The sequence below is a fragment of the Haliotis asinina genome, chromosome 5 (assembly GCF_037392515.1).
Source record: "Haliotis asinina isolate JCU_RB_2024 chromosome 5, JCU_Hal_asi_v2, whole genome shotgun sequence".
NCBI classification, from domain to species: Eukaryota; Metazoa; Mollusca; class Gastropoda; order Lepetellida; family Haliotidae; genus Haliotis; species Haliotis asinina.
The window spans coordinates 55,729,821-55,746,149 of record NC_090284.1 but is presented as its reverse complement, the minus strand read 5'-3'; positions in this window follow the sequence as shown (position 1 = coordinate 55,746,149).

The window sequence follows — 16,329 nt, the reverse complement described above, 5'->3', positions numbered from 1 at the left end:
GTAGGTTTCAACCTGGTTTCCGTGTTGTAGTTTCCAACCTAGTTTAATACCTAGTTTCCATGTCCTGAAACTTGCTCGTGTCCTTTATCCGGTCCTCCGGAAAAGATGTTGTTTCATGTCTCACATGTAGCAAATCAGGTATTTTATACAATTGCATAATGGTAAAAGGCTTCAGGATGACAAACAACAGAATAAAACATAAATTCATTAAAAGTTTATTTATATTCAACAATATGTTTGTAAACAAATAATATGGGGACTATTCAAGTTAGTAAATGAAATAAAAGCAAGGGAATAATTAGCAGTGAGTACAGAATATTTTTCTTAAACACACTTTAGACCAGCCCATATCACTTGGCTTCCTAGTTTGAAAAATGTTAGCTCTTTCCCCAAGAGAGGAAGAAAACTGTGTGCTTCTTCTCCTCCGGCCAGTCAGTCGTTTCACAGCCTTCCTCCTTTCCAGCTTCTGAAATTTAGAAAACAAACTATCAGTACAAACAAGCATTCGTCTACAATATCCATGGCTAGAGAAAAGAAAACGGTCAAACATTGCGTGAGGTGAAATACACTGAACCCCATGTCCGATAAGCGAAGAGATCAAAAAGTATAAACTGAGCATTTGACATCAAAAGTTTCAAACAGCTTATTGATATATGATAGAGTGCAGAGACATGAAGATATTCGCCTTTGAAAGCCATAATTTATTTTCTGAATGTTACTTACAATGCACATTATGAGTATAGAGCTACGATTTATCCGTTATTGTGAAAAGACATGTTTTCTTAACCAATAATGTGGAGTCATTCATCCAGACAAGCTATGAATATGGGGTCACAAGCAAACGCTGCAGCATAATGTGCTGCATAATATTTAAAACTTTTTAAGCTGTATTTTTCAAAGAATAAATTGCACTTTTTAAACAGTGTTCATTTTGAAATTCCTTGAATGTACATAGAAAGAATCCAAATTAACTTGATATTTTAAAGGTTTCCTTAAAATGTTTAATCTCTGCAAGATGTAAAATGACTAGAATACGTTTACTTACTCTGAACTTTTTGCCTTTCTTTGCGTACAAGCCGTGGGCCTCCGCTTTCCCCACACCTTCTTAAGTGATCCATCTTGTTCATCCAAACCCATCAAAAAGCTTCTGAAAGGAGACGTGTGCATGATGCATAACTATAAGTGAAACATGTTTCCAGTTGGAGGTTACAAGAATAGTGACATGCGCCATGCATTCTTACTGATTCCTAAGATTTACATTATTTGGTTTTGTTGTATGTACATTATGTACTGGACGGTTCAGGTTATACATACCTTTTGTATGTCAAAATGAGTTGGTCCTGACTGCCTTCTTCAGTTTTTCCAACACTGCCCTCCATTATGCTGGAAACATAGAAATGCATCGATTAAAAAAAGTCAGGAACTTGTCATCAGTAGAGGACGTAACGTGTACGCGAGACGGTCTCCCGTTACGCGCACAAGTGACTACCTGAGAGGGGGTCACTCATACGCGTGACTCCCTGATCACAGAGAGAGAAATTCTGCATGTCACACAAAAACATGTCTAAAATTGTTATTTGTGAAAATAATTAAACAAAATTTGCTACAGCCATTGACAGATGGTCAAGTTATTGGATGACGTGAATGAAAACATAAAAAGAGGAAATTAAATTGTCAAAAAATGACAAAAATGTGCAAAATTTGAGCAAAAATTGGCGATATTCAAGAGCGAATTTCACCTATGTGCATAATTTTCAGAAACTTACATTTAGTATTTTCTGAAAGCTCATTTATCATAGATTCGCGTAGAAGTGACCGGGTTAGCGTGTCATTAATGGGAGGTAACTGATGCCTGACTAAATTGCCCAGTCAAAACATCCGTCTTGAGTCTGAGACTGTGTGAAGCGTGCGTAATGTACATGGCGATATTTCTTGCGTTACATCAAAGGGGTATAATAAATTTAAACAAAATCACGAATAACATTTTTTCATACGGACTACTCTTTTGTTGGAAGTATAATCGTTGGAAAACACGATTAAGAGTGGGGGTCACTTCTGCCGATGTAAAAACAGTTTTACGTTTTATGTTAGCTGCCATACCAGTAGATATTAGACTTCAGACGACAATTTTCACCTATGTGTACACTTCACATAAAACATGATTTTCATATTTTCTGAAAGCTTATTCAACGCAGATTTACCTCGTACATGTACTTGTTCGTGTACATTAACGCACATAGGTGTATCATCGTGTTGAAATACACCTATCTTCCTCCCACCGCTCGTCACAGACACACACAGCGTCCTCACAATATCGTTACGCGTACGAGAGACGCTTCCCAGAAGCACGAACAAAGGTAGTCAGCCTTTGACGACAATTTTCACCTATGTGCACACTTCACACAAACATGATTTTTATATTTTCTGAAAGCTTATTCCATGCAGATTTATCTCGCATAAGAACTTGTTCGTGTACACGAATGCACATAGGTGTACAATCACAATGAAACACACCAACTTTCCACCCACCGCTCGTCACAGACAAACAGCCTCACAATTTCGTTACGCGTACGAGAGACGCTACCCAGAAGCACGAACAAAAGTAGTCAGTTTTTGACGACAATTTTCACCTATGTGCACATTTCACACAAACATGATTTTTATATTTTCTGAAAGCTTATTCCATGCAGATTTATCTCGTATAAGTACTTGTTCATGTACACGAATGCACATAGGTGTACAATCGCGATCAAACACATCTACTTTCCACCCACCGCTCGTCACAGACACACACAGCGTACTCACAATTTCGTTACGCGTACGAGAGACGCTTCCCAGAAGCACGAACAAAAGTAGTCAGCCTATGACGGCAATTTTCACCTATATGCACATTTCACATAAAACATGATTTTTATATTTTCTGAAAGCGTATTCCATGCAGATTTATCTCGTATAAGTACTTGTTCGTGTACACGAATGCACATAGGTGTACAATCGCGATGAAACACATCTACTTTCCACCCACCGCTCGTCACAAACACACACAGCGTCCTCACAATATCGTTACGCGTACGAGAGACACTACCCAGAAGCACGAACACAAGTAGTCAGTTTTTGACGGCAATTTTCACCTATGTGCACACTTCACACAAACATGATTTTTATATTTTCTGAAAGCTTATTCCATGCAGATTTATCTCGTATAAGTACTTGTTCGTGTACACGAAAGCACATAGGTGTACAATCGCGATCAAACACATCTACTTTCCACCCACCGCTCGTCACAGACACACAGAGCGTCCTCACAATTTCGTTACGCGTACGAGAGACGCTTCCCAGAAGCACGAACAAAAGTAGTCAGCCTATGACGGCAATTTTCACCTATGTGCACATTTCACACAAACATGATTTTTATATTTTCTGAAAGCGTATTCCATGCAGATTTATCTCGTATAAGTACTTGTTCGTGTACACGAATGCACATAGGTGTACAATCGCGATGAAACACATCTACTTTCCACCCACCGCTCGTCACAGACACACACAGCGTCCTCACAATATCGTTACGCGTACGTGAGACGCTTCCAAAAAGCACGAACAAAAGTAGTCAGCCTTTGACGACAATTTTCACCTATGTGCACATTTCACACAAACATGATTTTTATATTTTCTGAAAGCGTATTCCATGCAGATTTATCTCGTATAAGTACTTGTTCGTATACACGAATGCACATAGGTGTACAATCGCGATGAAACACATCTACTTTCCACCCACCGCTCGTCACAGACACACACAGCGTCCTCACAATTTCGTTACGCGTACGTGAGACGCTTCCAAAAAGCACGAACAAAAGTAGTCAGCCTTTGACGACAATTTTCACCTATGTGCACATTTCACACAAACATGATTCTTATATTTTCTGAAAGCTTATTCCATGCATATTTATCTCGTAAAAGTACTTGTTCGTATACACGAATGCACATAGGTGTACAATCGCGATCAAACACATCTACTTTCCACCCACCGCTCGTCACAGACACACACAGCGTCCTCACAATTTCGTTACGCGTACGAGAGACGCTACCCAGAAGCACGAACACAAGTAGTCAGTTTTTGACGACAATTTTCACCTATGTGCACACTTCACACAAACATGAGTTTTATATTTTCTGAAAGCGTATTCCATGCAGATTTATCTCGTATAAGTACTTGTTCGTGTACACGAATGCACATAGGTGTACAATCGCGATGAAACACATCTACTTTCCACCCACCGCTCGTCACAGACACACACAGCGTCCTCACAATATCGTTACGCGTACGTGAGACGCTTCCAAAAAGCACGAACAAAAGTAGTCAGCCTTTGACGACAATTTTCACCTATGTGCACACTTCACACAAACATGATTTTTATATTTTCTGAAAGCGTATTCCATGCAGATTTATCTCGTATAAGTACTTGTTCGTGTACACGAATGCACATAGGTGTACAATCGCGATCAAACACATCTACTTTCCACCCACCGCTCGTCACAGACACACACAGCGTCCTCACAATTTCGTTACGCGTACGAGAGACGCTACCCAGAAGCACGAACACAAGTAGTCAGTTTTTGACGACAATTTTCACCTATGTGCACACTTCACACAAACATGAGTTTTATATTTTCTGAAAGCGTATTCCATGCAGATTTATCTCGTATAAGTACTTGTTCGTGTACACGAATGCACATAGGTGTACAATCGCGATGAAACACATCTACTTTCCACCCACCGCTCGTCACAGACACACACAGAGTCCTCACAATATCGTTACGCGTACGTGAGACGCTTCCAAAAAGCACGAACAAAAGTAGTCAGCCTTTGACGACAATTTTCACCTATGTGCACACTTCACACAAACATGATTTTTATATTTTCTGAAAGCGTATTCCATGCATATTTATCTCGTATAAGTACTTGTTCGTATACACGAATGCACATAGGTGTACAATCGCGATCATACACATCTACTTTCCACCCACCGCTCGTCACAGACACACACAGCGTCCTCACAATTTCGTTACGCGTACGAGAGACGCTACCCAGAAGCACGAACACAAGTAGTCAGTTTTTGACGACAATTTTCACCTATGTGCACACTTCACACAAACATGAGTTTTATATTTTCTGAAAGCGTATTCCATGCAGATTTATCTCGTATAAGTACTTGTTCGTGTACACGAATGCACATAGGTGTACAATCGCGATGAAACACATCTACTTTCCACCCACCGCTCGTCACAGACACACACAGCGTCCTCACAATATCGTTACGCGTACGTGAGACGCTTCCAAAAAGCACGAACAAAAGTAGTCAGCCTTTGACGACAATTTTCACCTATGTGCACATTTCACACAAACATGATTTTTATATTTTCTGAAAGCGTATTCCATGCAGATTTATCTCGTATAAGTACTTGTTCGTGTACACGAATGCACATAGGTGTACAATCGCGATCAAACACATCTACTTTCCACCCACCGCTCGTCACAGACACACACAGCGTCCTCACAATATCGTTACGCGTACGAGAGACACTACCCAGAAGCACGAACACAAGTAGTCAGTTTTTGACGGCAATTTTCACCTATGTGCACACTTCACACAAACATGATTTTTATATTTTCTGAAAGCTTATTCCATGCAGATTTATCTCGTATAAGTACTTGTTCGTGTACACGAAAGCACATAGGTGTACAATCGCGATCAAACACATCTACTTTCCACCCACCGCTCGTCACAGACACACACAGCGTCCTCACAATTTCGTTACGCGTACGAGAGACGCTTCCCAGAAGCACGAACAAAAGTAGTCAGCCTATGACGGCAATTTTCACCTATGTGCATATTTCACACAAACATGATTTTTATATTTTCTGAAAGCGTATTCCATGCAGATTTATCTCGTATAAGTACTTGTTCGTGTACACGAATGCACATAGGTGTACAATCGCGATGAAACACATCTACTTTCCACCCACCGCTCGTCACAGACACACACAGCGTCCTCACAATATCGTTACGCGTACGTGAGACGCTTCCAAAAAGCACGAACAAAAGTAGTCAGCCTTTGACGACAATTTTCACCTATGTGCACATTTCACACAAACATGATTTTTATATTTTCTGAAAGCTTATTCCATGCAGATTTATCTCGTATAAGTACTTGTTCGTATACACGAATGCACATAGGTGTACAATCGCGATGAAACACATCTACTTTCCACCCACCGCTCGTCACAGACACACACAGCGTCCTCACAATATCGTTACGCGTACGTGAGACGCTTCCAAAAAGCACGAACAAAAGTAGTCAGCCTTTGACGACAATTTTCACCTATGTGCACATTTCACACAAACATGATTCTTATATTTTCTGAAAGCTTATTCCATGCATATTTATCTCGTATAAGTACTTGTTCGTATACACGAATGCACATAGGTGTACAATCGCGATCAAACACATCTACTTTCCACCCACCGCTCGTCACAGACACACACAGCGTCCTCACAATTTCGTTACGCGTACGAGAGACGCTACCCAGAAGCACGAACACAAGTAGTCAGTTTTTGACGACAATTTTCACCTATGTGCACACTTCACACAAACATGAGTTTTATATTTTCTGAAAGCGTATTCCATGCAGATTTATCTCGTATAAGTACTTGTTCGTGTACACGAATGCACATAGGTGTACAATCGCGATGAAACACATCTACTTTCCACCCACCGCTCGTCACAGACACACACAGCGTCCTCACAATATCGTTACGCGTACGTGAGACGCTTCCAAAAAGCACGAACAAAAGTAGTCAGCCTTTGACGACAATTTTCACCTATGTGCACACTTCACACAAACATGATTTTTATATTTTCTGAAAGCGTATTCCATGCAGATTTATCTCGTATAAGTACTTGTTCGTGTACACGAATGCACATAGGTGTACAATCGCGATCAAACACATCTACTTTCCACCCACCGCTCGTCACAGACACACACAGCGTCCTCACAATTTCGTTACGCGTACGAGAGACGCTACCCAGAAGCACGAACACAAGTAGTCAGTTTTTGACGACAATTTTCACCTATGTGCACACTTCACACAAACATGAGTTTTATATTTTCTGAAAGCGTATTCCATGCAGATTTATCTCGTATAAGTACTTGTTCGTGTACACGAATGCACATAGGTGTACAATCGCGATGAAACACATCTACTTTCCACCCACCGCTCGTCACAGACACACACAGCGTCCTCACAATATCGTTACGCGTACGTGAGACGCTTCCAAAAAGCACGAACAAAAGTAGTCAGCCTTTGACGACAATTTTCACCTATGTGCACACTTCACACAAACATGATTTTTATATTTTCTGAAAGCTTATTCCATGCATATTTATCTCGTATAAGTACTTGTTCGTATACACGAATGCACATAGGTGTACAATCGCGATCATACACATCTACTTTCCACCCACCGCTCGTCACAGACACACACAGCGTCCTCACAATTTCGTTACGCGTACGAGAGACGCTACCCAGAAGCACGAACACAAGTAGTCAGTTTTTGACGACAATTTTCACCTATGTGCACACTTCACACAAACATGAGTTTTATATTTTCTGAAAGCGTATTCCATGCAGATTTATCTCGTATAAGTACTTGTTCGTGTACACGAATGCACATAGGTGTACAATCGCGATGAAACACATCTACATTCCACCCACCGCTCGTCACAGACACACACAGCGTCCTCACAATATCGTTACGCGTACGTGAGACGCTTCCAAAAAGCACGAACAAAAGTAGTCAGCCTTTGACGACAATTTTCACCTATGTGCACACTTCACACAAACATGATTTTTATATTTTCTGAAAGCGTATTCCATGCAGATTTATCTCGTATAAGTACTTGTTCGTGTACACGAATGCACATAGGTGTACAATCGCGATCAAACACATCTACTTTCCACCCACCGCTCGTCACAAACACACACAGCGTCCTCACAATATCGTTACGCGTACGAGAGACACTACCCAGAAGCACGAACACAAGTAGTCAGTTTTTGACGGCAATTTTCACCTATGTGCACACTTCACACAAACATGATTTTTATATTTTCTGAAAGCTTATTCCATGCAGATTTATCTCGTATAAGTACTTGTTCGTGTACACGAAAGCACATAGGTGTACAATCGCGATCAAACACATCTACTTTCCACCCACCGCTCGTCACAGACACACACAGCGTCCTCACAATTTCGTTACGCGTACGAGAGACGCTACCCAGAAGCACGAACAAAAGTAGTGAGCCTATGACGGCAATTTTCACCTATGTGCACATTTCACACAAACATGATTTTTATATTTTCTGAAAGCTTATTCCATGCAGATTTATCTCGTATAAGTACTTGTTCGTGTACACGAATGCACATAGGTGTACAATCGCGATGAAACACATCTACTGTCCACCCACCGCTCGTCACAGACACACACAGCGTCCTCACAATATCGTTACGCGTACGTGAGACGCTTCCAAAAAGCACGAACACAAGTAGTCAGCCTTTGACGACAATTTTCACCTATGTGCACATTTCACACAAACATGATTTTTATATTTTCTGAAAGCTTATTCCATGCAGATTTATCTCGTATAAGTACTTGTTCGTATACACGAATGCACATAGGTGTACAATCGCGATCATACACATCTACTTTCCACCCACCGCTCGTCACAGACACACACAGCGTCCTCACAATATCGTTACGCGTACGTGAGACGCTTCCAAAAAGCACGAACAAAAGTAGTCAGCCTTTGACGACAATTTTCACCTATGTGCACACTTCACACAAACATGATTTTTATATTTTCTGAAAGCGTATTCCATGCAGATTTATCTCGTATAAGTACTTGTTCGTGTACACGAATGCACATAGGTGTACAATCGCGATCAAACACATCTACTTTCCACCCACCGCTCGTCACAGACACACACAGCGTCCTCACAATTTCGTTACGCGTACGAGAGACGCTACCCAGAAGCACGAACACAAGTAGTCAGTTTTTGACGACAATTTTCACCTATGTGCACACTTCACACAAACATGAGTTTTATATTTTCTGAAAGCGTATTCCATGCAGATTTATCTCGTATAAGTACTTGTTCGTGTACACGAATGCACATAGGTGTACAATCGCGATGAAACACATCTACTTTCCACCCACCGCTCGTCACAGACACACACAGCGTCCTCACAATATCGTTACGCGTACGTGAGACGCTTCCAAAAAGCACGAACAAAAGTAGTCAGCCTTTGACGACAATTTTCACCTATGTGCACACTTCACACAAACATGATTTTTATATTTTCTGAAAGCTTATTCCATGCATATTTATCTCGTATAAGTACTTGTTCGTATACACGAATGCACATAGGTGTACAATCGCGATCATACACATCTACTTTCCACCCACCGCTCGTCACAGACACACACAGCGTCCTCACAATTTCGTTACGCGTACGAGAGACGCTACCCAGAAGCACGAACACAAGTAGTCAGTTTTTGACGACAATTTTCACCTATGTGCACACTTCACACAAACATGAGTTTTATATTTTCTGAAAGCGTGTTCCATGCAGATTTATCTCGTATAAGTACTTGTTCGTGTACACGAATGCACATAGGTGTACAATCGCGATGAAACACATCTACATTCCACCCACCGCTCGTCACAGACACACACAGCGTCCTCACAATATCGTTACGCGTACGTGAGACGCTTCCAAAAAGCACGAACAAAAGTAGTCAGCCTTTGACGACAATTTTCACCTATGTGCACACTTCACACAAACATGATTTTTATATTTTCTGAAAGCGTATTCCATGCAGATTTATCTCGTATAAGTACTTGTTCGTGTACACGAATGCACATAGGTGTACAATCGCGATCAAACACATCTACTTTCCACCCACCGCTCGTCACAAACACACACAGCGTCCTCACAATATCGTTACGCGTACGAGAGACACTACCCAGAAGCACGAACACAAGTAGTCAGTTTTTGACGGCAATTTTCACCTATGTGCACACTTCACACAAACATGATTTTTATATTTTCTGAAAGCTTATTCCATGCAGATTTATCTCGTATAAGTACTTGTTCGTGTACACGAAAGCACATAGGTGTACAATCGCGATCAAACACATCTACTTTCCACCCACCGCTCGTCACAGACACACACAGCGTCCTCACAATTTCGTTACGCGTACGAGAGACGCTACCCAGAAGCACGAACAAAAGTAGTCAGCCTATGACGGCAATTTTCACCTATGTGCACATTTCACACAAACATGATTTTTATATTTTCTGAAAGCTTATTCCATGCAGATTTATCTCGTATAAGTACTTGTTCGTGTACACGAATGCACATAGGTGTACAATCGCGATGAAACACATCTACTGTCCACCCACCGCTCGTCACAGACACACACAGCGTCCTCACAATATCGTTACGCGTACGTGAGACGCTTCCAAAAAGCACGAACAAAAGTAGTCAGCCTTTGACGACAATTTTCACCTATGTGCACATTTCACACAAACATGATTTTTATATTTTCTGAAAGCTTATTCCATGCAGATTTATCTCGTATAAGTACTTGTTCGTATACACGAATGCACATAGGTGTACAATCGCGATCATACACATCTACTTTCCACCCACCGCTCGTCACAGACACACACAGCGTCCTCACAATTTCGTTACGCGTACGAGAGACGCTACCCAGAAGCACGAACACAAGTATTCAGTTTTTGACGACAATTTTCACCTATGTGCACACTTCACACAAACATGAGTTTTATATTTTCTGAAAGCGTATTCCATGCAGATTTATCTCGTATAAGTACTTGTTCGTGTACACGAATGCACATAGGTGTACAATCGCGATCAAACACATCTACTTTCCACCCACCGCTCGTCACAAACACACACAGCGTCCTCACAATTTCGTTACGCGTACGAGAGACACTACCCAGAAGCACGAACACAAGTAGTCAGTTTTTGACGGCAATTTTCACCTATGTGCACACTTCACACAAACATGATTTTTATATTTTCTGAAAGCGTATTCCATGCAGATTTATCTCGTATAAGTACTTGTTCGTGTACACGAATGCACATAGGTGTACAATCGCGATCAAACACATCTACTTTCCACCCACCGCTCGTCACAGACACACACAGCGTCCTCACAATATCGTTACGCGTACGAGAGACACTACCCAGAAGCACGAACACAAGTAGTCAGTTTTTGACGGCAATTTTCACCTATGTGCACACTTCACACAAACATGATTTTTATATTTTCTGAAAGCTTATTCCATGCAGATTTATCTCGTATAAGTACTTGTTCGTGTACACGAAAGCACATAGGTGTACAATCGCGATCAAACACATCTACTTTCCACCCACCGCTCGTCACAGACACACACAGCGTCCTCACAATTTCGTTACGCGTACGAGAGACGCTACCCAGAAGCACGAACAAAAGTAGTCAGCCTATGACGGCAATTTTCACCTATGTGCACATTTCACACAAACATGATTTTTATATTTTCTGAAAGCTTATTCCATGCAGATTTATCTCGTATAAGTACTTGTTCGTGTACACGAATGCACATAGGTGTACAATCGCGATGAAACACATCCACTGTCCACCCACCGCTCGTCACAGACACACACAGCGTCCTCACAATATCGTTACGCGTACGTGAGACGCTTCCAAAAAGCACGAACAAAAGTAGTCAGCCTTTGACGACAATTTTCACCTATGTGCACATTTCACACAAACATGATTTTTATATTTTCTGAAAGCTTATTCCATGCAGATTTATCTCGTATAAGTACTTGTTCGTATACACGAATGCACATAGGTGTACAATCGCGATCAAACACATCTACTTTCCACCCACCGCTCGTCACAGACACACACAGCGTCCTCACAATTTCGTTACGCGTACGAGAGACGCTACCCAGAAGCACGAACACAAGTAGTCAGCCTTTGACGACAATTTTCACCTATGTGCACACTTCACACAAACATGAGTTTTATATTTTCTGAAAGCGTATTCCATGCAGATTTATCTCGTATAAGTACTTGTTCGTGTACACGAATGCACATAGGTGTACAATCGCGATCAAACACATCTACTTTCCACCCACCGCTCGTCACAAACACACACAGCGTCCTCACAATTTCGTTACGCGTACGAGAGACACTACCCAGAAGCACGAACACAAGTAGTCAGTTTTTGACGGCAATTTTCACATATGTGCACACTTCACACAAACATGATTTTTATATTTTCTGAAAGCGTATTCCATGCAGATTTATCTCGTATAAGTACTTGTTCGTGTACACGAATGCACATAGGTGTACAATCGCGATCAAACACATCTACTTTCCACCCACCGCTCGTCACAGACACACACAGCGTCCTCACAATATCGTTACGCGTACGTGAGACGCTTCCAAAAAGCACGAACACAAGTAGTCAGCCTTTGACGACAATTTTCACCTATGTGCACATTTCACACAAACATGATTTTTATATTTTCTGAAAGCTTATTCCATGCAGATTTATCTCGTATAAGTACTTGTTCGTGTACACGAATGCACATAGGTGTACAATCGCGATCAAACACATCTACTTTCCACCCACCGCTCGTCACAGACACACACAGCGTCCTCACAATTTCGTTACGCGTACGAGAGACGCTACCCAGAAGCACGAACACAAGTAGTCAGCCTTTGACGACAATTTTCACCTATGTGCACACTTCACACAATCATGAGTTTTATATTTTCTGAAAGCGTATTCCATGCAGATTTATCTCGTATAAGTACTTGTTCGTGTACACGAATGCACATAGGTGTACAATCGCGATCAAACACATCTACTTTCCACCCACCGCTCGTCACAAACACACACAGCGTCCTCACAATTTCGTTACGCGTACGAGAGACACTACCCAGAAGCACGAACACAAGTAGTCAGTTTTTGACGGCAATTTTCACATATGTGCACACTTCACACAAACATGATTTTTATATTTTCTGAAAGCGTATTCCATGCAGATTTATCTCGTATAAGTACTTGTTCGTGTACACGAATGCACATAGGTGTACAATCGCGATCAAACACATCTACTTTCCACCCACCGCTCGTCACAGACACACACAGCGTCCTCACAATATCGTTACGCGTACGTGAGACGCTTCCAAAAAGCACGAACAAAAGTAGTCAGCCTTTGACGACAATTTTCACCTATGTGCACATTTCACACAAACATGATTTTTATATTTTCTGAAAGCTTATTCCATGCAGATTTATCTCGTATAAGTACTTGTTCGTGTACACGAATGCACATAGGTGTACAATCGCGATCAAACACATCTACTTTCCACCCACCGCTCGTCACAGACACACACAGCGTCCTCACAATTTCGTTACGCGTACGAGAGACGCTACCCAGAAGCACGAACACAAGTAGTCAGTTTTTGACGACAATTTTCACCTATGTGCACACTTCACACAAACATGAGTTTTATATTTTCTGAAAGCGTATTCCATGCAGATTTATCTCGTATAAGTACTTGTTCGTGTACACGAATGCACATAGGTGTACAATCGCGATCAAACACATCTACTTTCCACCCACCGCTCGTCACAAACACACACAGCGTCCTCACAATATCGTTACGCGTACGAGAGACACTACCCAGAAGCACGAACACAAGTAGTCAGTTTTTGACGGCAATTTTCACCTATGTGCACACTTCACACAAACATGATTTTTATATTTTCTGAAAGCGTATTCCATGCAGATTTATCTCGTATAAGTACTTGTTCGTGTACACGAATGCACATAGGTGTACAATCGCGATCAAACACATCTACTTTCCACCCACCGCTCGTCACAGACACACACAGCGTCCTCACAATATCGTTACGCGTACGTGAGACGCTTCCAAAAAGCACGAACAAAAGTAGTCAGCCTTTGACGACAATTTTCACCTATGTGCACATTTCACACAAACATGATTTTTATATTTTCTGAAAGCTTATTCCATGCAGATTTATCTCGTATAAGTACTTGTTCGTGTACACGAATGCACATAGGTGTACAATCGCGATCAAACACATCTACTTTCCACCCACCGCTCGTCACAGACACACACAGCGTCCTCACAATTTCGTTACGCGTACGAGAGACGCTACCCAGAAGCACGAACACAAGTAGTTAGTTTTTGACGGCAGTTTTCACCTATGTGCACATTTCACACAAACATGATTTTTATATTTTCTGAAAGCTTATTCCATGCAGATTTACCTCGTATAAGAACTTGTTCGTGTACACGAATGCACATAGGTGTACAATCACAATGAAACACACCAACATTCCACCCACCGCTCGTCACAGACACACACAGCGTCCTCACAATATCGTTACGCGTACGAGAGACGCTTCCCAGAAGCACGAACACAAGTAGTCAGCCTTTGACGACAATTTTCACCTATGTGCACACTTCACACAAACATGATTTTTATATTTTCTGAAAGTGTATTCCATGCAGATTTATCTCGTATAAGTACTTGTTCGTGTACACGAATGCACATAGGTGTACAATCGCGATGAAACACATCTACTTTCCACCCACCGCTCGTCACAGACACACACAGCGTCCTCACAATATCGTTACGCGTACGTGAGACGCTTCCAAAAAGCACGAATAAAAGTAGTCAGCCTTTGACGACAATTTTCACCTATGTGCACATTTCACACAAACATGATTTTTATATTTTCTGAAAGCGTATTCCATGCATATTTATCTCGTATAAGTACTTGTTCGTGTACACGAATGCAGATAGGTGTACAATCGCGATGAAACACATCTACTTTCCACCCACCGCTCGTCACAGACACACACAGCGTCCTCACAATTTCGTTACGCGTACGAGAGACGCTACCCAGAAGCACGAACACAAGTAGTTAGTTTTTGACGGTAGTTTTCACCTATGTGCACATTTCACACAAACATGATTTTTATATTTTCTGAAAGCTTATTCCATGCAGATTTATCTCGTATAAGTACCTGTTCGTGTACACGAATGCACATAGGTGTACAATCGCGATGAAACACATCTACTTTCCACCCACCGCTCGTCACAGACACACACAGCGTCCTCACAATATCGTTACGCGTACGTGAGACTCTTCCAAAAAGCACGAATAAAAGTAGTCAGCCTTTGACGACAATTTTCACCTATGTGCACATTTCACACAAACATGATTTTTATATTTTCTGAAAGCTTATTCCATGCATATTTATCTCGTATAAGTATTTGTTCGTGTACACGAATGCACATAGGTGTACAATCGCGATCATACACATCTACTTTCCACCCACCGCCCGTCACAGACACACACAGCGTCCTCACAATTTCGTTACGCGTACGAGAGACGCTACCCAGAAGCACGAACACAAGTAGTCAGTTTTTGACGGCAGTTTTCACCTATGTGCACATTTCACACAAACATGATCTTTATATTTTCTGAAAGCTTGTTTCATGCATATTTACCTCGTATAAGTACTTGTTCGTGTACACGAATGCACATAGGTGTACAATCGCGATCAAACACATCTACTTTCCTGCTACTGGCCACAGACACACACAGCGCCCTCACAACATCAACAGACGTTCGAGAGGCAAAAGTAGTCGGTTTTGACGACGATTTTCACATATGTGCCAGTTTCATAGAAACATTAACTTAACATGTTCTGAAAGCATATTCAATGCAGATTTACACCATACAAGTACTTGTTCAAGTACACGAACGCACATAGGTGTGGCATCGCGTTGAAACACATCTACTTTCCTCCCACTGCTCGTCAGACACTCAAACCTTACTCACTAGATCGTTCCGACTACGAGAGACGCCTTTTGCCACGGGAGCAGACCCGGTGCTCAATATGTTCACTTGCATCAAGTGGTAAGTAACTTCGGAGGACTGCATGATCTTTAATAGTTTAAGCAAAATGTATTCTTGAACACACTGCATGCAGGAATTACCACTCATTTCCTTAAGTTTTATGTCATTGTCATCAACACGTAATATTATAGAAATGCGATTTCTCCACTTCTAAACAGATGACGTGAATGTGATAAAAAAAAAGTTATTTAGACGGAGATTTATGTATTCATATATATTG